The 27,922-nt window shown below is 41.6% G+C and overlaps 1 protein-coding gene across 1 annotated transcript in view; it reads right to left on the reverse strand.

Moving 5' to 3' along the window:
• Nucleotides 1-25,765, reverse strand: part of BMPR1A (bone morphogenetic protein receptor type 1A) — a 178,646-nt gene extending 152,881 nt beyond the window's left edge. The window contains exon 1 of the mRNA XM_054034411.1: nt 25,385-25,765. The gene's annotated coding sequence lies outside the window, so the exon portion shown is untranslated. The remainder of the gene's footprint in view (nt 1-25,384) is intronic.
• Between the last annotated feature and the right edge of the window lie 2,157 nt (nt 25,766-27,922).

Consider the following 27,922-nt stretch of genomic DNA (forward strand, 5'->3'; position numbering starts at 1 on the left):
TTTTTTCACAGCACTGAGCACCATAGCTAGGTCAATCTAATTTTTAAGTATAGATCAGAGCCCAGAAAAGGGGTCAGTTATGTGAGATGACTTGTCTGTGGCTACAAAAGCTCAACAGAAGCCATCTAACAGCTCCTTGGGAAACAGGCTGGACAAACTGAAGTTTGAAGCAAAAACTTTGAGGATTCACAGGATCTTTATTGGTAGTCTTCGATCTTACTATCCTTGGGGTCCTTCAAAGCTGCTCCTCCTACTGGAATCATTCTTTGGCAGTATCTCCTTTAAGGCTCTGCATAAGAATCAGAAGCTCTGATGGGTTTAAGAGTTTTATGTCTCTATTAAGGTTGCCTTTTTTTCCTGGGAGTCTACTGCTGCTGTCAAATTAAACTGATTTATTTAAGGAACAAAGTGTCCAGCTTTAATTTTGGGGATGGGGGAGGCTGCCCTTCATTATCTGTTGTGGGGGTCAGCATTATTGACTGGGCGTATTTTGTGAGGGCAGCATTAATTGATTTGGTGTTTTGGTAGGTGGGCTGGAATTAATGTGATTGTAGAGTTCAGCCAGTGGCAGACCATAGGCTTTGAGTCCAAGTGGTTCTGGGTACCCAACAAAAAGGAGAGCAGCCAAGAAGGGATAAGGTTCTGGTATCAGTCCAATTTGGCTTGGCAGGTTAGTTCTTAGTTCCCACTGGTAGATGTTTCCCTTCCTCCCCTCCCCCCCCAAGCCCTGCTCTAGTCACTGATTTGAACTGCACTGGAAAACACCTGATGCATCAAGATACCTATATGGTTGAGCAGAAACCTTAGTTTCCTTTTAAATATCACTGAGTAGCGACCGCATTTCAGAATAAAAACACACAACCAGCCTTGGGCACTTTTTGAAATGCAGTATGGAGCACAACTGGCTGTGCAGAGAGAAGAGGAGGAATATAGTCAACTTGCAGACAAGGTGAGCAAGTCATGTATTTCTTCTACTATTCAGAGGTCTTTACAAAGAAACTGAAATAGAAAGCCAGTTTTCATTGGCAGTCTCTGATCAGACATGCTGATCACTCAGTATAGCTAGGAAATTTAAGTTCTGATTTGCGACTGATGCAGTGTGCAGTAAGAAATTAAATTTTCACTTGTCCATACTAGCTTTTTGGTTATTGAGGATGATGCAATGTGCAATAATGCTTTGTTGGAGAGGATGAAGTAGGAAGACAAAAGAGTAAAGACTTGATTCAGTGGATTAGTATCAGTGAATCAGTTTGGTCCTTTGGAACGGGAGCATTTTATGGATTAAGCTCTAGCAACTCCTGGATAAAGCAGTTTTCTCAGGAGAAAGTATTCTCAGGTAATCCCCTCTGACTAATTCAACTAATAACTGTAGAGTGAATTGCTACTCATCACTGGGATAAAGTAATTTCACCTCTTTTGCTACAAGTAAATCATACATCATGAACTTAAAAAAAATCCCACTGCCTAAAAGTTGTGCCTAGCATATAAATAATTAACAGAACTATAACTGAATGATGAGAAAAATAATTTTCTATTTTCTCAGTTGGTTCATGTTGTGGATTTTACTGTGCTGTGTGTACATTCTGTCATTTAGGCTACAGCCCAGTAATGAGATCCATTAGAAAGGACTATTGTGCAGAGTCCTATAAGGTTCAATGGGACACCATACAAGTACAGGGGTGCATGACAGCAAACCCTGATGCAGGGCAGGAGCTATAATATATCTTGGTTTTGTGGGTCTCTCATACAACAGCAAGGTAGAGAAAGACAGCTTAAAAGATAGGAAAATGTGATTGGCAGGGTGACTTGGAAGCATGTGTATTACCCACAATTAGTTTTAACTTTTTTTTTTTTTTTAATTGAGTAGGTTTCAAATTAATGTCTTCCCATAAGACCATGACCCTGCAAATTCTTACTTGTGTAAATAGTCCAATTTAAGTCAACTGGATTACATATGATGGTAAATTTATGCTGGTGTTTAAGAGTTCCAGAATCGAGGCCTAAGTTAGTCCTTCCTATTTCCATACAGCACAGTGTTCCCAATTCAACGTGAGACTTCTTAAGCGCACATATAAGAAATCGTATCAATATATTTTTGCATGTAGATTTTTGGAGCACAGTCTTTTTGACATATGGGCATGTACACCTCTATCCCGATAGAACACGAATTTGGCTACAACGCGGTAAAGCAGCGCTCCGGGGGGACGGAGGGACTGTGCACCAGTGGATCAAAGCAAGTTCGATATAACGCGGTTTCACCTATAACACGGTAAGATTTTTTGGCTCCCGAGGACAGCGTTATATCGGGGTAGAGGTGTATTTAGTTCCTAGCAGGCCCAATCATTGATGGGAACCTCTAGAGATACTACTGTAATGCAAATATCAAATAATGATGAATATTTAAAAATAATGTATTTTCAAGTCTGTTATATTTCTAATTGTTATTTGTGATAGGAGTCAGGAAAACATACAAAGTAGCACAATATCTTTCACATATACATACACAAATGCTCTATGTCAATAAGAAACTACTGAAAGGAGTAACAAATTCTAATAATTTAAGTAATTTTGTCTAATTAAAAAAGTGTATTATAGTGAATTATAAAAGGAACATAGGAGAGGGAAATAAACACACATTTGAGTTAATGAACTTCATAACTCTCCTCAAAAATATGTTATTCTAAGCAAAACAATGTTTCTGACAAAATCTAGTATTTTTAGAACCAAACACAAAATTAAATACTACAGCGACTGATGAGAGAGATTTTCTGGCATCTAAAAAAAATTATTTCAAGGGCAAGTTCCTTCCCAAATAGTAAGAAGGCCTTTTTAAGTTAATTGGAGTAAAAAGCGATCAGCCAATGTAACTTAAAATCCAAATAAGGTAAAATGTCTCAAACAAATTACAAAAAGTTGTGCCTTTGTTACATCTACAGAGGTTGGAATAGCCATAATGTCAAGTAACTGTGCGTAAAAATATCTGGGGAAAAACACTGTTTCCCCCTTTTCAGGCCCCTTTTAAAGAAAATCTCTTTGGTGTCTCTCCTCTAAGTGGGGGCAGGGCTAAAGACATTGCGTATTCTAGCCTCGCCAGCATGTCTCCAGCCCTCAAGTGTAGTGGTAGGCTCTGGAATGCAGAATGAGTAACTTGATCTCTTCCCTTGCCTCCTCCTTCACAGCAACATTTAGAAAGTAATTTAACCTCTTAAAATGGCATCGCAGCACTACATAGCAGGGAGCTATCTATCTATATGTTCTTCTGAAATAAGAACGAAAACCTTTTTTATTTAAAGATTCACAGGAATTGAGTCTACATTATATTTGGATATGTCCTTTATAGCTGCATATCTAATTATTTACTATTAACATGTCTGCTTGCAAAATAAAAGCCACTGGTTAAAAAAAAAAAAAAAAAAAAAAAAAAAAACACAACAGTTTTACTACAGCTATGAAGGTCTCAGTACTTTGATTCACCTCCATGCTGATTTGTAACCCATTTAACTTTTACTAATCTTAGAAATGAAGACAATAGAAGTTACTTGGAAACGTGCAATAAATAAAGGTGGAGAATGTTTCTTTTACATTCAATAATGTGGATTTCAGACCCCAATGATTATGAAATCAAGTTAGAAATCCATTAACCATATTAAAACCATGTCATTTACTCAAGTTAAGAGCATGATATAGTTATAAATCTGACCAATTTTTCAAGCGATAAGTACATCGTTTATTTATTGTACCAGTGTTTTATGTACTCCGGGTTTCAACCCTTGATTACACACACATGCACAAAAAAATACCCATCGAAAAATAAAAATTAAAAGGACAGCTTAGATTTACACCAGTCTTATAAAAATTGCACAAATTAGAAGCTTTGTCAATACAACTTTTTTTCACTGATGGCTGTCACCCGAAACTGATTTTATGCAACAAGATTTTTGGAATGTCATCATTCAAAATAAATTTGGTTGAAATTCAGCCACATAGAAAAGGGCTAATACCTTTACCATACTGAAAACAAGTTTCAGTTAATTAAGCAAACAGTAGTTTTGAGACACTAAGATTTAAAAAGTATCGGCCAGTGATCATTCTGATGGTAGAAAGAAGGGTAATTTTAAAAAAACCCAAAAACACTTACTTCAAAAATAATTGCTGGAAAAAAAAATCTTTTCTTACAGTACATTTAGAACAATTTTTGCATTTTTAGGTATCATAGGGCTGACTGAAATAAAATGAACGCACTACCATACTAGTACAGATCAGTGGTTTATCTAGTCCAGTATCATGTCTGTCATGTTATTTATTTACTATTTTAAAAACTAGGTTCAGAGAATAAGAGTGATCCAGTGCTTAAGACACTAGCCTGGGATGCAGGAACCTCAGTTTCAATTCCCTGCTCCTGTGAGATCCTGAGTTACAGTGGTAGCCCAGACTTTGAGACCCTCCCCGCCCCCATCTCACAGCCTAAACATCTACTCTGCAATTTTACAACTCCACAATCTGAACATTTGAAGCCCAAGTCAGCTGACCTGGCTCAGCAGCACAGACAAACCCCTTAGTGCAACATTTCTCAAATGCGGCCACCAGAGGCTTTTCTTATGGCCACAGCCTCCTGGGATGTGATGGGAGGGATAGGGGCAAAGTAGCTCTCCCTTCTCCTTCCTATTGCTCCTGGATGCACCGCCTTGGTGTTGGTTGCTCGGGCCACCAGCATGGATTGGGCCTTGCCCCCCTCTGGAGACATCTGGGGCACAATGCTGTAAGAACAGGCAGCCTGCGACTTCCCCACGTTCTATGAGGCAGTGGGGCTCAGGCTTCAGCCCTGGGGTGGTGGGCCAGCAGGCTCTGGATACGGGGCTTCGGGCTCCAGCCCCGGGCTCAGACTGCATGGCAGCAGGCCCCAGGCTCCAGCCACATGGCCCGTCCCTGGGTCCTGTCTTCCAGTAGGGTGACCAGATCACCCAGGTCATAGCGGGACGCGCCGGGGGCGGGGCAAAACAAACAAACAAACAAAAACTGCGTCAGAGCAAAAAAACAACTCCCCTCCTTCTTCCTCCCTCCGCAAGCGCTGGAGGGAAGCCCCGGAGACGCAGGGGGAGCGCGGGGCCGGGGTGAGAGTCCGGCCTGGCCCCGAGCGCAGGCAGGTCTCAGTCGGGCAGTACCTGGAGGGAGAGTAGGAGGGCGGACCGCGGGGCCAGGCAGCGGCTGTTCTCCCCACTGGGCAGCGGGACTCAGGAGCAGCTGCTGCTGCAGCTCCTACTGCCGCGGCCGGAGGAAGCAGGGGAACGAACGGGGCTGGGCTGCTGATGCCTCCGCCCCGGGACCGCCGTGGGATTGCACCAGCTGGGCAGCCAGCCCAGACGCGACTGGCCAAGGGCTGGGCGCAGCGTGCGCGCTGCTGGGTCCCCGCAACAGACCCGGGTTTGGGGGGTTCGGGCCCAAGCGCCAGAGCTGCCGAGCGCCATAGCCGCTTCCTCCGGTCGCGGCAGTAGGAGCTGCAGCAGCAGCTGCTCCCAAGTCCCGCTGCCCAGGTGGGGAGAACAGCCACCACCTGGCCCCGTGGGCCGCCCTCCTACTCTCCCTCCAGGTACCACCCGACTGAGTCCTGCCTGCGCTCGGGGCCAGGCCGGACTCTCACTCACTCTGGCCCTGTGCTCCCTCTGCATCTCCAGGGCCTCCCTCCAGCACTTGTGGAGGGAGGAGGAATGGCGTGCTTGGGGAAGAGGCGGGGATTTGGGGATGGAGCCAATGGGGGAAGGAGGGGACGGAGTCAGGGCGGGGGGTGGCGCGAGCCCTTCTGGGCTCCAGAGCCTTTGCTTGTTTGTCCAGTGTCCCAACCTAACATTGGTCGGGACGCGGGACAAACAAGCAAATATCGGGACAGTGCCGATAAAATCGGGACGTCTGGTCACCCTATCCTCCAGTCACAAGGCTTTAGGCTCTGGCAGAAGGGCTTCAGACTCCAGCCCCTCGCTGCTTCCCCCAGTTCTCCACCCCCATCTCCCCTGACCCGCACTGGCTGCCCTTCCAGGGCTTAATTTGTCCCCAGGCTTGCCAGGGCTGAGTAAGTCAGTATGTTTGTAAATATTACTTTTCACAACAGACTTACTAGCTAGCAATAAATAAATTACAATGATTTGGACATGTATATGTGTATATTTATTTTGTTTTTCTACAGCTAATTAAGTTCACCTCTACCCCCGATATAACGCTGTCCTCGGGAGCCAAAAAATCTTACCACGTTATAGGTGAAACCCCTTTATATTGAACTTGCTTTGATCCACCAGAGTGCGCAGCCCCACCCCTTCGGAGCGCTGCTTTACTGCGTTATATCCAAATTCGTGTTATATCAGGTCACGTTATTTCAGGGTAGAGGTGTATTTTAGGAAAAAGTGTGAGAGTGGCCATCAACAAGAGTTGGTGGCCACATTCTCAGATCACCAAAAATTTTGTTCTGAGAACCCCTGCCTTAGTCTCTCTCCGCATCAGTTCCCCCATCTATGAAGTTATTTATTTGTATTACCACAGTGCCAGTGATCCAAGTTTGCACACACACACACACACACACACACACACACACACACCAAAAAGATGATCCTTGCCCGAAGAGCTAATGAGAAAAACATCCTTTATAGGACAAGACAAGTCTTGTGAGGATAAATACACAAGTCCTCAGATACTACAGTAATGGGGGCCCACCTAAGAACCCACAATAGATAAGTTATTATTTCTTTTGATTCATATAGAAATAAAAAGGGTTTTAGTAGATAATACTGGATAATTAAAAATATGCCTCTCAATCACCCAACAACGCACCTTTGCAAAATACTATTATTCCAATAAATATCAGACTTCTTAAAAAGACTCTTGGTAAGATGCTGTATGTGCCTCAATAACCTGCAGCAATGAATTTCACAGCGTATTTATATGTAGGTTTGGCAAAATTCAGTTTTTATTTTTTTATAATTTTGACAGATAATATCCATGTTCATTTTTAAGCATTTAAATTTTGTCTATTTAAATTTTCTCAGTTGCACAAAACTGTAGGTTTTAAGCTTGTTTTTCATTTAAATTTTCAGTTGTGGAAAATTATGGGAGGGGCAGACAACTATTTAATGACAGCAGATGCTAAGATTTAAAAAGTTAAACCTTTACAATTGTTAAAAAACTATCAACCTCATACATCAAAACATACAAAGCATATTATTTAAATCAAACTCAAAATTTCTAGAGCAGATTTTTCTTATTTTGCCTTTCTATAGATTTCTATCATCATCAATGGAAATATCTTTTTGTCAACTTGTGTGTATACGGTGAAATCATCATTTACCACTACAAACCTAATCTTTCCAAGCCTAGTTATATGTGCATAGAATTTCTATCTTTTAATAGTGTTTCAGTAACCCCTTGCTCTTTTATTATGGAAAAAGGTACACCAAATAATTTGACTGACCTTGTCCACATCATTCATTATTTAATACACTACTATCTCCTTTTCATATTTCCAAATTGCATAACTATAGGCTTTTTAAGTCTCTCCTCTTACGGAATCCTTCTTATGGCTTTTACATATTCCTTTTTGGAATTAATCTATTTCTGCTTATTTTTTTGACATTAGGTGACCAAAACTGTACATAGTATTCAAGGCGAGGACATAATTTATCTACTGGCACTATATTTTCTGTAGTAATCTGTGTCCCTATATTAATATCAACCTAGGAAAACGGATAAGTATCTAAAAATCCATTATTTTTTTCTTTAAAAAATACTAATTGCATATTCACTTCGGTGGATTAAAATTTATGAAGACTGATTGACATTAATGCACCATATTACCATGCATACCATAATGCATACGTTCTAAAAATATATAAATGTTAATCCATACAACCAGTCTAATAAGTAGGTACAGATCCTGCAGTAACCACCTTCTTCCTCCTAATATAAAATATTTTACTGTGTATTTTTAAACAAAATTCCAGAAGCAAACACCTTATTATGAACTACTTGCCAATTTCAAAACATTTAATCTCAATAATAAAAACACAGAGTCAATCAGGAATTTTACCTAATATAGTAATTGCATTTCTGTATCTCAATAAATTAATTGAGAACCTATTAGGGATCAAGACTGGTATACCAGGTATATCAAACGAAGGCTCAATCCACCAAGCAATCCAGTTACAGATGGTAATGACTACCTGACACCTGTTCAATGGATTCCGTAAAACGAGTTGGTGGTCTCAGTTCTCTTTTTTTTGGAGGTGTTCACATCACAATACTACCATTGGCATCCTTCTTATAGCTTTGGCAAAGGCTAAAGATTAAATCAACAAAGAACCTCCACTCTCTGATTCCTAGATGTTGTCTCTTGAGTCTAGGGTTAGGTGGAGCAGTGCACGCCACTTCCTTGTGATATACTTGCTCTTTGGACAAGCAAAATAGTCTCCATGGCTCTCACTCGAACATCTGTCACAAGGTATTAACTTTAACAATTAAAGAAAATAACAAAACATTGGCAGAGCTATACAAAAAGCACGTAGAGGCTTCAACTGGGTCAGAGACCCCTTGTGCTATAAATAAGACAATCTATACACAATTTACAGAATCTTCTCTGCTAATGCCCTTCTTTTTTCAGAGCAGCAATAAGCAAATATGGCTGTAATGCTTCATGAAACATTCAAGAATGCCTTTTCCTGCTTCAGTGACAATACACATTTAATGTCAGCAACGATTACATTAAATCACTGCAATACGAGTACAGCATGGTCTCTAGCTCTCAGAAGCAGCATTACAAAGGTGGTGATGCTGGAGAAGCACAATAAATAGGCTCATTATGGAGTGCTTTTTGCAGATTTTACTCCAGAAGAACTATCAATTTGTTAGGTTGAATTGCCTCAATCTGGTAGCTGACTTGGGTATTTCCACATTTTGCAAAGTGACGTCAACTTAAAATTAATTTCAACAAATGAATTAAAAGTGGTGTCTGGTACTATTAGGGTGACCAGATGTCCTGATTTTATAGGGACAGTCCCGATTTTGGGGGCTTTTTCTTAGATAGGCACCTATTACCCCCCACCCCTTTCCCAATTTTTTACTCTTGCTATCTGGTCACCCTAGGTACTATACACGATCAAAAGCCCTTGTTTACAGTAAAACCCTTGCCAATTTGTTGCTGTTTTACCTTTGTATATTCCTTTAAAAAAAAAAAAAGTTGTTTTGTTTTTCTACCCAGCTGCTGTATGAAAACACAGGGGAAACTGAATGATGAGCTGCACCAGGGGAACAGTGACATTGTTATACACAGAGTGCTCTAAAACTCTAATTTAAAAATTGAAACAATATTTTCTTTAATTTTCTTCAGTTATAGTAATCTTAGGTGCTTTCTTATGCTAACAGCTAAACAACTGACAGACAGATGTGAATTTATCTTAACAGAGTCCCTTTGAACATTTGAGGGGAAAAGATTCATGAGTTTTATAGTTGTAAAAAGTTTAAATGAGTACAATTTTAGGCCATGATGCTGTAAACAAACCTATAAGTGAACTCAGTGGGAGTACTCACACGCTTAAAGTTACTCATATGTATAAGTGTTTGTACAATTAGGGCATTAAAGGACAGTAAAATCCACTTAGATATATACATTTATTTAATACATTAAAATATCAAATCAAAATGTTCTTTTTAAAGATATTTTAACTGGCTTATATTATAAAGATGAGAAAAAAGTTAACACTGAATCCCAACAGTGCCTGTGTACTGGAAAATGCAGTACCACAAAGCTCAAATGTTTTCCTCCTCTCTAAGAGGCGATTCTGGACAATATCAAACTAACATCCCTCTGAAATTATGATTCTATACAAAAAGCTGGTGTTCTGCAGATCCAGCAGCATTCTCAGGAATTCACTGGAAGTACATTTGTAAAAAGCACTTCACATAGAGAATCTGTTTTCCATTATTTTGAGGGGTCTGTAAGAGGTTACATACACATGCAAACATGTGGCTTCATCATTGTTCCTCTGACCTTGCCACACATTTCAGCACTGTATTTTTAGATTACTCCTCACACAATTATATTGCTAAGCTTGCATTTAATTCCATATGTCCAGCTGCAACAAAAGAATCCTCTACATCTTAACTGTTCCAATTCTTTTGATTGGGGGGGGGGGGGGGGGGGGAGAAGAAGAGGTAAGTGACATATCTTCTCCAAATACCTACTTTCTTTAGATACCAACTCTTCCCCCCCTCCCCAATTTTGCATAATACACAAAGTAAGCATCCAATCTTCAACTGCAGAAGATTTTTGGATAACTGTAAAATCCTTTAATCTGGCCAGGGTACTCTTCTGTCCCAAATCCAAACAAGTTTAAAGATATTTTGTCAATCTCTGTCGCCAAAGACAAGTCACAACAGAGATGCAATCATACTGTCTTTTGACATAACATCTCAATACTGGTAAGCAGAAGTCATCGGCAGGGTCTAAAATAAAAACAACTTTAATCAGCCCATTATACCCGCGCAGGAATGTTGAAAAATCACCTATTTTTTGTTTTTGAACCTTACTTGATTCTCTCATTTTTAATCTTCCCTTTATGGAGCAAACAAGTTTCATCACACACTTAAAGAACCATCTCTCCATCAACCTCTTCATCAGCAACTGTTCAGTTTTCTCCAACTCATCTTAGATCAAGTAATCACACTGTCAGTCAAAACTTGTCTTCACTTGAATTATGCTTATCATAGGAGGAACTGTTCATGTTTCAGGCTTACTGAATCTTTCTGATCATAACATCCCTCACCTCTGAGACATTGTTATATCCCAGGATCTTCTCTGCCACTTTTTTTTTTTTTTTTTTGAAGCTGTGTAGCAGACAGCTACAGACCTTATTGCACAGCTGAGTCCCAAAGATACCAGTAAACTCAGCATGTCTCTGAAGCCTTCGATAAACACCATTTTTTTTTTGCTCCAACTAATGTCATAGGTCATGTCTACTCTGACCATACCATATCGTCTATACTGACCATACAACTATACATTCAAAATGATGGGGTCTAAATTAGCTGTTACTACTCAAGAAAGGGATCTTGGAGTGATTGTGGAAACATCCACTCACACTCAATGTGCAGCGGCAGTCAAAAAAGCAAACAGAAAGTTGGGAATCATTAAGGGATAGATAATAAGATAGAAAATATCATACTGCCTCTATATAAATCTATGGTATGCCCACATCTTGAATACTGCGTGCAGATGTGGTCGCCCCACAATTCCAATATACTGGAATTGGAAAAGGTTCAGAAAAGGGCCACAAAAATTATTAGGGGTATGGAACGGCTTCCGCACGAGGAGAGATTAATTAGACTGGGGCTTTTCAGCTTGGAAAAGAGACAACTAAGGGGAGATATGATTAAGGTCTATAAAATCATGACTGGTATGGAGAAAGTAAATAAGGAAATGTTATTTACTCCTTCCCATAATACAAGAACTAGAGGTCACCAAATGAAATTAATAGGCAGCAGGTTAAAAAAAACAAAACAAAACAAGTATTTCTTCACATGATGCACAGTCAACCTGCGGAACTCTTTGCCAGAGGAAGGCCAAGACTATAACAGGGTTAAAAAAAGAACTATGTAAGTTCATGGAGGACAGGTCCATCAATGGCTATTAGCCAGGATGGGAAGAGATGGTGTCCATAGCCTCTGTTTGCCAGAAACTGGGAATGGGTGACAGGGAATGGATCACTTGATGATTATCTATTCTGTTCATTCTCTCTGGAGCACCTGGCATTGGCCACTGTCGGAAGACAGGATAGTGGACTAGAAGGACCTTTGGTCTGACCCAGTATGGCCGTTCTTATGTTTTTATGACCCTCAGTCTGGACTATGGAAGTACAAATAGCAGTGCATATCAAAGTGCTGTGCACTAACTCCTCTGTAAGGACATGGTGGGTATGAAATAAAAGCTCACTAGTTCACATTAATATAATCCTCTTCAAACGTGATTACATTAATGCAAACTAGTACCTTTTAGTTCGCACCCACAGAAGTTACAGCACAGCACATTCATATGCACTGCTATTTGGACACCCGCAGTCTGAACTGCAGGGTGGTATTTGCAAGTCCTTAGATTGTAGTTGCTATAATTCAACTGAAAACAAACAATGGAATTCAGAAATGGAAGAATAAGTTTTACAAGATTTCAACCTGCTTCAAAACAAAAAGATGGTAGAAAAAAAAAAAGTTGCTGCTCATGTCCTCCATTTTGAGAGAATACTTAATTCAGATTACCACTAAATGTTACACTGAAATAGCTATTCCGCAACTTTTTTTTTTTTAAAGTCCTAAAATGGTCCTATGCTAAGCACATTAAAGTTGAGTCTATATTTGAATGATAATACTCCAAGAAAAACCAGGATTCCGCAGGACGTGTTACTGATTTAGTAGATGGCATTGTTCCCTCTGCAGCATCACTCAACAGTCCTTCTGGGCCTTTGGTAAAGGAGCAGTATGCAGCTCAAAGTGTAACCTTTAAGATGAGAAACAAAATCAAAGTTCATGCACAGTAATTAACGATCCCACAGACATTTTAAGAGAAAGGGTGTTCATCTGCCTTGGTAGCTGTGAGGAAGGAGGACAAGGGTGTAACACAAATCAGACATCTGAGTTCATTCATGACACTGGTACAGACTCCTTAAATCACCCCATGACAAATTACTTAATTTTACTTTGCCTTTTCTTTATCTGTAAAATGGGGGTAATATTATTCAGCTCCTTCACAAGGATCATGAAAGGCTAACTCCATGGATGTTCATATCACTATGAGATCCTTGAATGGAAGACAGCATAAGTGAATAGCATTATTATACTATATCTTTCAATTCCCGTGTTTCACTAAGGACACAGTATTCTTCACTTAACATCTTAAACTGCTCTAAAAGTGTCACATCTCAGTGTGAAGGGATACAATAAACAACTGGATCTGAAAAAATCCACTCACAGCAAGTAGTACCATGAGTACCATCAAGTTTGGTAGAATCGAAGCTTTCAATTTTTATGATTATAGGCTTATGGTTTCAAAGATAACATTAAAAACATGAACAGGTACGCAAGTTCTTCCTAAGTCTCCAAAAAGAACTTCTCAGAGCCTCCACTATTACTCATAGCTTTGCCAACTGCAGGAGAGTGCAAACTGACTGCAGTCTTTACTGTTTTCATAGTTGCTATTAAGAGCTTTGTAGACCTCAGCAAAAATGACAATTGTGTCAGTTTCATTCTAGTGCTACTTTGCTGGCACTGTTTGTGGCAGGCATTGGGGTTATTTATTATATAGGATGACTAAAACAGAGGATGCTGAGGGGTAGAGCAATTAAAACACCCCTTACATCAGTCAAAAAACAGGGATGGGGGAAATAAATTGGGAGATTGTTAAGTAGTAAACAAACAAAAGGCTGCAGTCAAGGTGGCTTGGGGATGGGATGGAAGAAGAGAGAGTGCTCTCTTCCAGCAGTATATTGACTTTTAATTTGGAGCAGGGGGAGGAGGGGGAAGCTGATAAAAAAAAGATGGAGCCCCTAGATCGGGGTGGGCAAACTATGGCATACTTCCTAGCTTTCCTACGCAGTGAGATAGTTTGCTCGTGCCCTTAATCATGTCTCTTTGAAAAACTACCTACCAACTTCCTGAGTTTGCTAAAGTCTGCGTTCTTGAAATCCATTGTCTTTATTGTGCTGTTCTCCCTCCTACCATTCCTTAGAATCATGAACTCTACCATTTCATGATCACTTTCACCCATGACCTTCCACTTTCAAATTCTCAACCAGTTCCTCCCTATTTGTCAAAATCAAATCTAGAACAGCCCCCCCCCAGTAGCTTTCTTCACCTTCTGAAATAAAAAATTGTCTCCAATACATTCCAAAAATCTGTAACCTCAGAAATTTAAAAATGATGTCTAAATTCTTTGAAGCAGGGATTGTCTTTGCTCATGTGTCTTTTATGGAGTTAAGCACATCACTGTCTCTTAACATTAACTGATGCACTATATACCAATGCAAATCAACTAAAATGGTACTAAAAATGGTCTTGTGGTCATACATTTGAGGACGATGTTCTATCTTATCTTTCAAGTCTCTGGGATAAACAATGAGTTCCTCAGAAAGATAAAAAAGTCTAAACGAAAAGGCAAGTAGAAAATTACGTCTCCCAATTTTTGAATTTCAATTTTCACAAGATTTTATTCACTAGTCTTCAAAGTACTTTTAATAAACTAAAAATAAAATTCTTAAGGATTATATGGTACTAGAGTAAAGTGAATTTGGAAATTATTAGTGAACACAAAGCAAAATAGTGCAGTTCTGGAATGGAGAAAAAATTACTTAAAATATTGCATCGTATTCCATTTCTATTACTGTGGTAATTTTATACAAGTTAGAATGAGATACAGCCGTAGTATGATGATTCATTAAATATTGTAGGTGTACACAAACAACAGTTCTAAATTTTACACAATATGTGTCAAGGCTTCAACCAACTTGTAACTATTGGGGGTTAGGACGAAACTTCCCAGGGGACAAGTTATCCACAGCTGCCTCCTGCAGGGTTTCTCACACCTTCCCCAGAAGTATCTGCTGCTAACCACAACTGGAGACAATACTGGAGTAGACGGAACACTAGTTTGATCCAGTATAACAAAACTCCTCCTATGTGTCTAATGATAAACAGAAATACATGGAATAATTTAACTATCATCCCCCAAATTAAAAACAAAATTAAATTAAAAGAAACCCATGGGGAATTAAGTAACAGAATTATATAATTCTATTAAAATAACAGAGGAGGTGGTCAGTCAGCTGTGAATGACTGAGGGGAAATTCAGATCTCACCTTAATTCCCCTCCTCCACACAGATTTTAAGTAATATATATCATTGTAAATACATATACTCTAGATCATTAGTAAACCATCTTCTCAAAATTTCAAATGCTATTTTTGTAGCAGAATTTCTGGATAAGGAATGCACAGCTGCTGAGCAGATGTATAACTTCAGTATTTAGATTCCATTATTTCTATTTTCTTTTTACTAGACATTTTCAGATTTTCTATTTTCATCTGTTTTTTGACCTCCTCAGTTAGTTTCTACCCTTGTTTTAGTTCATTATGCCAAATAATTCTCTAAATTAAGAACATCTTTATATTTGAAAAAGTTGTACATTTTAAGAGTTGTGGGAGGGTGTAGCACCTCCAGGGGCAAAACAAAATCAGACAGTTCAACAGAGGCTCAGGTCTAAGCAAAAACTGTCCTGTCTGGGTAGGGTTTTATTTCAGGGTTCGTGGAAACTTCCATGCAGTTTTAAGCGTAGTGAACTCAAAAACACAAACCATAAGGGACTGTTCCTATATTTCATCAGAGCTCCCTGCCCTACCTTCTGGGTAGCACTATATCTTAATCTGTGGCCTTGTCTACACACAAACTTTCACTGGTTTAACTAAAGATGTGTTTTTAGTTGGATTGATGCACACTCAAGTGTTGCTACTTTCAGATGAATTTAAGCCTGTGGCTTAAATTGATTAACTTAATTTAGTAAACAATCTATTCAAACTACACGGATATAAACCAGATTTAAATAGATTTAATAGTGTTCACACAACAGTTCTGAATCAGTCTAACAGAGTTTTTAAACTGTTGCAGTTGTGTCTAAATAAAGCTCATTTACTCTCAGGCCCAGCCCTCATTAGGTGATTTTAGAAAAAAATTCTCACCAGTACTATCACTTGTTCAACTCCATCAGAGGAGCCCCTAGTGCAGGGGTCAGCAACCTTTGGCACGCGGCTCGCCAGGGTAAGCACCCTGGCGGGCTGGGCCAGTTTGTTTACCTGCCACGTCGGCAGATTCGGCCAATCGTGGCTCCCAGTGGCCGCGGTTCGCCATCCCAGGCCAATGGGGGTGGTGGGAAGCGGCGCGGGATGTGCTGGCTGCAGCTTCCCGCTGCTCCCATTGGCCTGGGACGGCGAACCGCAGCCAGTGGGAGCTGCAATCAGCCGAACCTGCCGACGCGGCAGGTAAACAAACTGGCCTGGCCCGCCAGGGTGCTTACCCTGGCGAGCCGCATGCCAGAGGTTGCCGACCCCTGCCCTAGTGTAAACAAGGCTTGGGAGCTTTCAGCAATTTTTTTTAAGGCAACATGGCAGTTAAACCTGCTCAGAGAAAACATAAATGTAACCTTTGAAATGAGTAAAACAGTAAAAAAAACAAACAAAAAAAAAACACTTATTTGTTTTGTACATTTTTTATTGGAACATTTTGCTTTATTGAACAATTTACATTTTACTGAACCAATATATACACAATTTAAAAATAAAGTACATTATCACTAAACTCACAACAAATGCAAACACATAAAAGTAAAACTAACAAGAATCTTTTCCCATTCTTATTTACTCACATACATTTCTGTTTTGTCTCCAGCAGAAGAGAACTTCATAAACAAGATTTTAAAAGTTTAACTGACATAATGGTAAGAATACAGGTAATCAACAGAGCCTTACCTATAAGCAGTTTCTACCTGTGCACCTAGTCAAACCATTTGAGATGGTTTTTGCTAAATTTCCCTAGTACAGAGGAAGTCTGAGCATAACAAACCCTTCTTTTAGTCTGTTGAGCATAACCAAGCTGACTACACCCTAATTAACTAGCTACTAGCTGTCAGAACTTTGCTAAGCAGTCTCCCAAACCGACTAGGAATTAATCCTCAGGGCACTGCCTGGTTCTGTGGGGATGCAACAAGGCTTTTGGGTCCCCATCCAAGGAGTATCAAAAGACCTGCACTTCCCATTAAAGGGAGAAAAGGGTACCTTTGAGCAGGGTGGATAAAAATCAATGATTTTTTTAATTGGATATTTTTTTTAATCAAAAAGCATTTTATCAAAAATATCTGAGGAAAAAAAACCTATCTAAAGATAGTTTTAATTAAGATACATAATAGCTCAAAGATATCTCATCATGGAATAGGGATTATAAATACTAATTCTATAATGTGAGACAGTATATTCATATAATGTTGAAGAAAAGTTTTGTAAATGAGTTTCAATAGTTCATGAATGAGTGATCCAATTTTATGGGATTCCAGGGGCTTCTGTATAGACTATTTAGGTTAATCTTTTTATCTACCCAATGGGACTCAGTGCTCAGTACAGAAGATACCATCAGAGAAGATAAACTGCTTAGCTTCGCAGTTCTCAAAATGTTTTTAAATAAATATATAGAGGTGAAAAATAAGAGACCTCAACCCTATTGTCCCTTTGCAAATTCGTGTACACAGAGTCAATCCCTTACCTCTCTCTAAAAGTTCAAAGTTTCAAAAAGTTCAATGAATAGAAGATTGTTGGTGGCGGAATAGATCTGGACAAGGAGAAGAAGTCTGGAGATAAACATGAGAAGGGAGGGATAGGCAGTAGAAACAAAAGTGAAACTGTTTGAGCAGCATATTCCAAAAGTCTTGAGGTCTTTCTGAGTGTAGCCTTCATAGATTTGAAATCTACCATATCATTCACTCACTAGAAGGGAAAACCTATAATGGCAGCAGGCCATAAAAGAGACCCAGTTCGGGGATATTTTAATGAAGTTCCTCTACCTGTGGATAAGACAGGCATGAGCGCAAAATGCAAACAGTGCAACAAAGAAATGCAAGGCCTGGTTGTCCGAATGAAACAACATCACAAGAAGTGTTCCTTCTCAGGAGGAAGCTGCGTTGAAGATGATGAAAGGAACATGTCTGAACATGCAGGATCTTCAGGTAACAACCAACAAGAATGCACTTTTATGTAGAAATCCATGATTAAATCGAGTCTTCCTGACTAGTGATTTAAATCAAATCCACCCTGCCTTCAGTGAACTGAGATAAACAAAAAGCCATGAAAAAGGTACATCTTCAAGCCCCAACTATACATATACCATTCATTTCTATCACTCTCCACTTCTCCCTTGTTTCAGTTAAATATTTTCACTTTTACTTCCATCTCTCTAACCCAGAAGTCCCTACTGCTTTAAGAAAGTTTTTCACATCTCCTTTTGGAACCTCTATTCTTTCCCATCAGCAGGCAGGATCACTAGGAAGCAATGAGAAGTGCTCTCTATCTCAAAGGTTTCTTGCCCCACAAGCACAGCAGCACAGGACAGTGCCTGCATCTCTGCAGCATCTGCATATTCTGAGTTCCCAGAAGAGTAAAAACAACAAAGACAGCGGTCAGTTTGCAAAGTCTTATTGGCAGCCATGTAAGTACGAAATGTGAGATTATCCCTAATTAAAGTCTTAGGAGTGTAATAGGGAACAGAAAAGGGGCATGGGAAAATATAAAGTACTCACTCTAACAAATATTAACCCCTGAAGGCATCATGTTCCTCAGAGGTAGTTACAGTCTAATTCAAAACCCACTGAAATCAGTAAGTCTGTTTACTGTCTTCAATAGGTTTTGGATCAGACCCTTAAATAGCACAACTCACAGCCTCTGAAGAGAGCCTGAACTAGTTATTTTCCACAAGAAAAATTGTGGTTCATGATTCAGGACCACACAGGTTATGGGTGTAATATGAGAAATAAAATTCTCTTGGCTCTGACAGACATGAAATACGCATCAAGAGGAAAAAAAGCCAACACTGCCATGTGTTATTTAGGTTTGTACTTTGCTACATTTTATAGTGTCATTTGTTTTTCTACCACACTCTTGCTAAAATAATGCTTGCATTTTATCAGTCACAATATAATAGTTCTCATTTTCAAAAAGGTGATGAGCTGTGGGAGTAGATATATGAATAGTAGCTGGAACTACCTTTATTTTCTATACCAGTGCTTTCTAATGAAGCTTTGGCAAGGATTATTAAATGTTTAAATGACATCTAGGGATTATTACACCTAAAACAATTATTTTGAGTTTGTATAGAGAAATTTAAAAATGGCCTCTATATAATTTCCCATATTTACTGCTAAAGAGACATTAAGGTAGTTGCCTGAAGTTATTAGGCACATATTGCACTGCACAAACTGACAAGCTTCAGTACTGTAGAGGTGAAGAACAACATTAAGAAGTTGTTGTTTTTTCTTTCTACAGCAGAGCTTGAATCAGATGGTGGCATATTACAATTGCATATAAAGGGTATTACTTCCCTCTCCACAACAGACTTTTTGCTAGGCTTACACAGGAAAGAGTATCAGAGGATGCAGTTGTGTAGTGTTGAAATGCATTCTATAAATTATTCCTTTCTAGGATATTTAATTGTTTTTAGTGGTTCTCATCTGACAAAATGTTTCCACTCAACGATAGTCATGTAAGTATTTATTTTGTTATTTATCCATTTTGTTATTTTTTTTTTTAAATCGCACAAATACCACTGAATACATGCATATTAAGACCAGCTACATATGTTTATATAATTTCAAATCTTAGAGATTGGAATTGTGTCCCCCACAATGTTTGGGCAGACCCTAGCACAATGGGGCTCTGATCAGGGCTGGTGCATCTAACACAGAGGTGGGCAAACTACAGTCCGCGGGCCACATCCGGCCCACGGGACCCTCCAGCCCGGTCCCTGAGCTCCTGGCCCGGGAGGCTAGCCCCCGGCCCCTCGCCCACTGTTCCCTCTCCCCTGCAGCCTCAGCTCACCACGCCACTGGCGCAATGCTCTGGGTGGCAGGGCTGCGAGCTCCTGGGGCAGCGCAGCTGCACCCGGTGCTCTGTGCTGCATGGTGGCATGGCTGGCTCCAACCGGGCAGCATGGCTGCCAGCCACTGGTGCTCTGGGCGGCGCAGCTGTAGTGCCGCCAGCCACCAGTGCTCCAGGCAGCACGGTAAGGGGGGCAGGGGGGGGTGGATAGGGGGCAGCGGAGTTCGGGGGGGGGGGTCAGGGGCCGGGGGTGTGGTTAGGGGTCAGGGCGGTCAAAGGGCAGGGAATAGGGGGGTTGAATGGGGGCAAGGGTCCCGGGGGGGGGGGGGCAGTCAGGAAGGAGAGGAGAGGTTGGATGGGGCGGCAGGGGGCAGTCAGGGGTGGGGGTTCTGGGGGTGGTCGGGGACAGGGAGAATGGGTGGTTTAACGGGGTCAGGGCTCCCAGGGGGGCAGTCAGGAAGGAGAGGGGGCTTGGAGGGAGGCAGTTAGGGGCGCGGGGTCCAGGGGCAGTCAGGGGACAGAGAGCGGGGGGGTCGGATAGGGGGCAGGGTCCGGGCCATGCCTGGCTGTTTGGGGAGGCACAGCCTCCCCTAACCGGCCCTCCATACAATTTTGGAAACCCGATGCAGCCCTCAAGCCAAAAAGTTTGCCTGCCCCTGATCTAACAACTATAGTTAGGCTTGGAAAGATTACATTTTTATTGGTAAATGTCCATAAACGTTGATTTCCACACGCCGCCAAAAAAAAAGTCCATCAATAATAATCAGTGTATGGATAGGCAAAGAAAGAAAAATGTTGCTTGAGAAATTATTAGAGTTTGATTTAAGGATATTTATTTTGTGTATTTTGCCATGTGATGCTGAAAATTTGTATTAACTGTTATAAAGCTTCAACTTTTTGAATCTCAACATCTACTGTGATGAAATAATTACTGTCTGATCCTGCCATAATTTCCCATACCTGTGAAACATTAAATAGATACAAATAAAAAAGCTAAAAAATAAACATTAATATTATCAGTCAGAATTATAAAAAAAATAAAAATTGAATTCTGCCCAGCCCAACTATAGTAATGTAAATATCAATTAATAAGATCCCCGATCTTCTCACATTAACACTATACAAATTCTCAACACTATGCCCATAGTCCAATGAGCCTCAATATATGCCAGTCTTTTGCATTTCAGTTTATCAAGCTGTGTAGTTTAAGAGACAAGAGACGGCGGAAGTAATCTCTGAGTACCTCAGTATCAACAAGGAGAGAGCCTCTAACAAAAGTCAGGAGAAAAGGAGTCTAAGGATCACCGTTGGTTTTCCAGTTTTAAATCATGAAGATAAAGGTTTTCCAGTTTTAAATCAGTCTCTCTCTTTTTTCATCACCAGAGGTCCAGCCCCATTATTAGAGTTAATCTTTCAAACTGTGTGGCCCCAATAAGGAAGAAAGATAAACCCAATAAGATGTTGGAAAGCTTGTTTGCATGAGATATCCACATTCTGTCACGCTGGAAACCAGCTCCTCAGTTTTGTTCCTCCTCTATGGCAGGCCAACTATTTTTTTGTTTAACTTAAGGCTGATGAAGAGCAAGCATAAAATATTGAATATTATTGCTGTACTAGGTCCTTAATAGGAATATATCTTATATTTATCCATTTACTAAAAAATGGTGTACTGTTCCTAGACAGCAGTGCCATGAAACCCCACGCTATTGTTTTAAATTCCTGAATATGGTCCTTTTTTTTTTTTTTGGAAATTAACTGACTCAGTTTAGTTTTTCAATTCATTTCCTTATCCTCACCAAGAATTATGTATCTCTCACTCCAATATTTTCATTTTTTAAATATGTCTAATATAGATCAGATTCAGTATGTCTCAATTTTTATGTTATTTTTGTTTTAATTAAATATCTTTTCCAGAAATGGTATGATTTACATGTTCAAACTCAAATTATTTTAATCACTTGTGGGGAATATTAACAGCTGTGAAGACTTTACCTTAGCTTCTAAGCAAAAGATCATGAAACAAAAAATGACAAAATAGTTTCTTTCATTTCCGAAGCAGAACGACGACATTGTAGAGGAAACACAGAAACCTGATGTCACCAGCAAGGAGTGCAGATGTTAGTTAGTAAGGTAACTGAAGAAGAAACAAAGCATCAAGATTTTATGGGGATAATCGGCTTAAAAACAAAATAAAAAAACCTCCAAGTTATCAGCCCACAGAAGATTTGCATCTAAAGGGGCAATTACTCTGCCTTGCAATGCTCTGCAAATTAAACCAGTCTATTTGCCGTACACAGTATCCTGCTTTTTAGGAATAATAATGGAGGAAGTGAGGTTCTGAGCATACTCTCAATCTCCAAATATTCTACCACTGAGTGGGCTATCCATCTGCACCACTAAAAAAAAATGTCAAGAGATTTGGCTTGATGTTACTGAGTTCTTCCTCACTATTGCTTATTTTCAGAGGTCAGATAAAGAAAGAAATGCCCACTGGCTTGAAGACTGCGTTCCTCCTTATCAAAAAAGCACCTCATGGGATTGGGAGATGATGGGGCGCATTCCCAGAAAGCAACAGTTAGGAGAACTCTCTATTTGCAACTTCACACAAGAATGCCTGGAAGATTTACATATTAAACAAAACCCTGCCCTATCAGTCCCTTTCAGTGAGTCATACCATAAAGGTACTGTATACAGCCCTACAGCTGGACTGACTCATAGCTGGTTATCTGCTTTTGGGAAAACAGACTGTTTCGTTCATCAAAGATGCCAGCCATGAAGAGAAGTGGGGTTGAGGATGGATTTTTTTCAAGGAGGTTGGTGAAGTAGGGTATGTTTCTCTTGACAGAAATAGGATTGGCACATGCAGTGTATGCACAAACCCTTGGATTCTGCCTTCTCCCCCTTTCGTGCAGGAGAACTGCACCACTGCTCTTGCTGTGGAGCCAACATCTCTGGCCTTCTGCAGCTTAAAAAGCCATGGAAATTTTCAGCTATCAAGCTAAGAGATCAAAAGGGTAAAACTGAAGTTCACTAATCTACTACACTTTTTTTAAACCCCCCCTTTTAAAAAAAAAAGTGTTAATGTAGTCTACATGTAGTTTCTCAATATTTTTTTTAAAATACAAGTTAATATGCATGCTTAACAAATCCTTCACTGAACATATTTTAACACTACACACCTGCACAGCCTTTACCTTGCTTCACAAAAAAAATATTAGAAATATAACTGCAAAGGGTTTTTTATATTAAATCTAAACCCAAAATAATATTCTTCATACCATGCTACAGAGAACACATCTTAAAAACTCCAGTAGGCAGGCTCTAGTCTCCTGCTCTCATTCAGAAGCCTCTTCACATCCACTCTCAAACACTTTTAAGCAGTAGCAACATTCATCTATGGTGGACATTTTACTGGGGTAATTAAAAAACACAACAACAAAACAAATACACACTTCTTCTCATCTGCCATGGCCAAAAACAAAATCTCAACACAACTGAGGCCTTGGCTACAATGGCAGTGTACAGTGCTGCAACTTGCTGCGCTCAGGAGTGTGAAAAACACCCCCCCGAGTGCAGCGAGTACAGCGCTGTAAAGCACCAGTGTCATCAGTGCTTGCAGCGCTGCACGCTCGCTCGCAGCGCTGCAAGCTATTCCTCTCGGAGAGGTGGAGTACATACAGCGCTGCACTGACGGCGCGACTACACGCGCGTTTCACAGTGCTGCCACGGCAGCGCTGTGAAGTCCCAAGTGTAGCCAAGGCCTCAGAACAAAACTGACCGAACTTTTGCAGTAACTACCCAAAAAAACCCTATGAAAACTAACAGTCACAAAGCCTAAACCTAACAGAAAATTGTATAAGAACAGTTGGTTCCATATCCATACCAACTGGAGGAAAAAGAAAAACCAAGAGAATATATTAGAGTACATACATTTTTATACTCTTGATTCCAGATTATACTGGAACCAAGGAACAAGCACATGTGTCCCCCTTAAAGGTTTTACTGTAGTCAGTATTTTTGTGGTTCATGTAGCTATATCTGCAGAGACAATGTCAAGATTAGAATTTGGTTTTATATAGGGGCTTTTATTGCAAAATCATTTGAAATACCGTGTAGTTAGAGTTTAAAATACTCATATTTTAATCAGTGAAAATCACTCTAAAAATTAAAAAAATATTTTTGGGGGTCACAATTTAGAAACAGTAATGGAGGTAAGTTTTCCTTATGAAAGTCATAAGACTCTAGCTTTACCAAATACATTAATCTTCTATGTTAAATGAATGTCAAATAGTACCTACTGAGATCTACACCCACAGGTGCAGGTTCTTGCTTTTAGTGAAGTACTTCACAGTTGCTAAACAAAAACTCAACCCCATCAGTAGATCTTAAATATTTGTAATATAAAATATGCATCTATTAAACAACTATGTCAAAAATGTTACCCTGATTTAAAAAAGGTGAACAGATTTCCACCAAGTTTTAATCACGGAGTTAGAAGTGCATACTTTGATATTAACTCTATTAATAAATCTCTGGACATGCAGCACCGTTGTGCAGTGCTATATCCAATGACAGTCCTTATCTTGTAAGTTTTTTTTCTTGGGTGATCACTGAAAAGTTATCATCACTTTAAATATGTATTCTCAAAACAGATTTTTCACCTTCTACAAAAAATCAATATAAAGCGTGATCAACCTCTCACTTGCAGAACAGGTGAAACTGTTGGATTTAGATTCTGCAATATTGTTTCTTGGTACAGAATCTAGTCTAAACATTTAAAGGATTCTGAAGTGTTATTATTTAGCCAAACCGCTTCTTCTAGATTTTGTAGTCAGTTACACAGATATGCAACCTAAAACCTAACAGACCATTTACCTGAAGTACAGAAATTATCAAATACTTTAATATTTAACTGTTGAACTATTACATGTTTAATAGAAACGATGCAACATAATTTTGTTTAAAAACACCTCACACAGGTAGAAATTAAAGGTCCTTCATGAAAGCCCTTACTAACCTAAGTAATGCCAGTGAGACTCGTCCTGCACCGGTATAGATTGTATACCACCCAGCCTGAAATTACATGACCAAAATGTGGGGTGGGGGTGGGGTGGGGTGGGGGGGGGGAGGGAGAAGCCACTGTAGCAGACAAACACGTAAAGCTCTAATCTTGCAAGTGGCCTCGCACTGGGTGACCGCTCTGCCCATACAGAGACCCACTGACTTCCATGGGCCCTCTGCGTCACTGCAAGGGCCCACCCACAATGCGCACACTTGCGGGACTGGGGCCTGCTTTGCCGAGCAGCGCCAGCACCCCGGGAGCCGAGCAGCGTTGGAAATAACGTTACTGTCGCGGGTCACGTTAGCCCGCTCAGGCAGCGCCCGGCGCAGGGTGAACGCAGCGAGAACGAGCGCTGCCGGGGGGCTGTTCCCGCAGGAGAAGGGGGCACGACGTGCAGGGTGATTGCGGCACCCAGGGCTCCGGCGGCAGAGGTGGCTACGGGCGTGAAGCGCGACTAGGGCCCAGCCCCGCAGCGCACCCCCGTAGGACGGGGGCCTCGGCGATAGCTAGCGACCAGCTTACATGTCCCTCCGTCGGCCCGGGGCAGCACAACGTGCCCCCCATCAGTGCACTCCGGGCGGACATTTCCCAGACAGCCGGAGGCTGCGGGAGAAGCCGGCCCCGCGAAGGCGCGCTGGGCCTCTCGCCCCCCCCCGGGACTCCCGACACTCACCCGTCGCAGGGGTCCGTCATTCTCTTCGCTGGGGGTCGCTCCCCGTGCACCCTGCGAGCGGCTCCTGGCCTCACACGGCCCGGCTAGACGGTGGGGGTGGAGGCGGGGGCGCGAGGAGAGGGGACACGGCGCAGGCTCCGCCGCCACCGCTCACAATCCCGACGCCCGGCCAGAGCCCTCTGAATGCGGGAGGGGGGAGCAGGACTCCAATCACTGCAGCCAGCGACACCAACCAGCACCGGGGAGGAGGAGGCGGAGCGCGCAACCGCCGCAGCCAGACTGGCTCACTCGGGGCTAGCACCCCAGTGGGACACCACCGCCCTCACGCGCCGCCAACCTCCAACTGCTCCCAGTGCCTCCCGAGGGGAGCCGAGCGCTGCTCGGCGGAGATTCCCGAAGGCTTCCCGCCCGCCCCCTGACACGCGAGCGCTCGGAGGAGCTCGCCAGTGCCCCCTCCCCCCGACCCGAACTTTCGGAGATCACCAACCGCCGCCCCGACGGCGCGAAGACCAGTAAACACCCGCCCGGAGATCCCCAAACCCGAGCGCTGGGAGACCGCCAAACCCTCCCCCGCAACCCGAGCGCTCGAGATTACCAACCCCCCCCCCCCCAACCTGAGCTCTGGGAATCACCAACTCCAAGCGCTTGGAAGAGCTCAACTCACTGTCCCCCGAAGTCCAGTGCTTGAGATCGGCAAGATTGCCAAAGGGTTACCCCAGGGAGTTCCTTGAGATGAACTGACCGGAGCCTGGGCCTTTCTGCTCCCTCAACCAGCAGCACAAACTACCCCTGCTCCCTCCTAAATCCCCACCGTGGTGCTTCCTCTGTGTTTCCCACCCACTCACTCCCATGATTACTAGCAGGGCCTGTTGGTGTTGCTGGGAGCTCCAGCCCCCAGCAAAGACATGCACTGTTTTAAATAAATCACTTCAACTCTCCACAACTGCCCAAACCAGCACCCATTAGGATTATCTCTTGTGGTGCCTCCAAAGAAAAGAGGCAGATGGCCTTCCAGATCAGTACAGGAGGGTGTCCCAGCAAGGGGAAGTGGCCAAATGGCTGTGTGAGGCTAACGTCCTTAGCAGAGCAGAAGTAGTGACATGTTGGGAGGTGAGAGCAGCATTAGAAAGAATTATCAGTGGTTTTGAAGGAGGAAAATAAGCTTGGACCTGATGCAGCGAAAAACAGAGTCAATCCACGGTTTCAAAGAGCTCTGAAGGTTATGTTAGCAGCTGTGCTTTGGATGGATTCAAAGGGAGCAACATGCATGTTAGAGTGGCCAAGAGGAGGTGGTTATAGTAGCAAGATGGGAGTCTGGACAAGAGTTTTAGCTATGGGAGAAGGAAAGTTTGAATTCTGGAAAGGTTACAAGAGAAGTGACAGGATATTGTTGTGACCTTTATGTACAGGATGAAGGAGAACAACTTTTGTGGTTTAGAAAAGGTTCAGAGAAGGGCAACTAAAATGATTAGGGGTTTGGAGAGATTAAAGAGGCTAGGACTTTTCAGCTTGGAAAAGAGGAGACTAAGTGGGGATATGATAGAGGTATATAAAATCATGAGTGATGTGGCGAAAGTGAATAAGGAAAAGTTATTTACTTGTTCCCATAACATAAGAACTAGGGGCCATCTAATTAAATTAATTGGCAGCAGGTTTAAAACAAATAAAAGGAAGTTCTTCTTCACACAGTGCACAGTCAACTTGTGGAACTCCTTGCCTGAGGAGGTTGTGAAGCCTAGGATTATAACAGGGTTTAAAAGAGAACTGGATAAATTCATGGAGGTTAAGTCCATTAATGGCTATTAGCCAGGATGGGTAAGAAATGGTGTCCCTAGCCTATGTTTGTCTGAGAGTGGTGATGGACGGCAGGAGAGAGATCACTTGATCATTACCTGTTAGGTTCAGTCCCTTTGGGGCACCTGGCATTGGCTACTGTCAGTAGACAGGATACTGGGCTGGATGGACCTTTGGTCTGACCCAGTACGGCCATTCTTATGTTCTTATGTTGCCCAGATAATTCTCCACATAGCTAAGCCAGCTAAGACTGTGACACCTTACCCCTTTCACCTCCCTAGTGAGATGCATTGCTTACTGGTGAATTTGCTAAAGGCCATGCTTTGCATTGAATTTCTCAGCTCCTCATTAGCATGGTGCTGTCTGTCTTCAATTAGTGCTTCCCAACCACTGGTATAGCCACTCAGAAGGAGTCCTGGTGGTGTTGCACTGTGTGACATGTAGTGTGGCACACTGCCCACCTGGACTCTAAGCATTCTATGCCACACACCCCAGAACTACACCATTTCCACTGTGGGCAGGGCCTTGTGCAGTTACAGAGAAGGGACAGGATTTACACCTTAATGTTGCAGAAGAAAAATGATTAGAAGTATTCAGTTTCTGTTTATGTTAAGAGCTTTATATGCATAGCCTACTGCAAAGGAAAACTAAAATTGCTTAGACCTATCCAGTTTCCCTTTGCAATTGAACAAAGCACTGCTTAGGACACAGCATTTGCTGCTGGCAGGATGGATGCCTACCCAG

Source organism: Malaclemys terrapin, chromosome 7 (genome assembly GCF_027887155.1).
Source record: "Malaclemys terrapin pileata isolate rMalTer1 chromosome 7, rMalTer1.hap1, whole genome shotgun sequence".
Classification (NCBI taxonomy): Eukaryota; Metazoa; Chordata; order Testudines; family Emydidae; genus Malaclemys; species Malaclemys terrapin.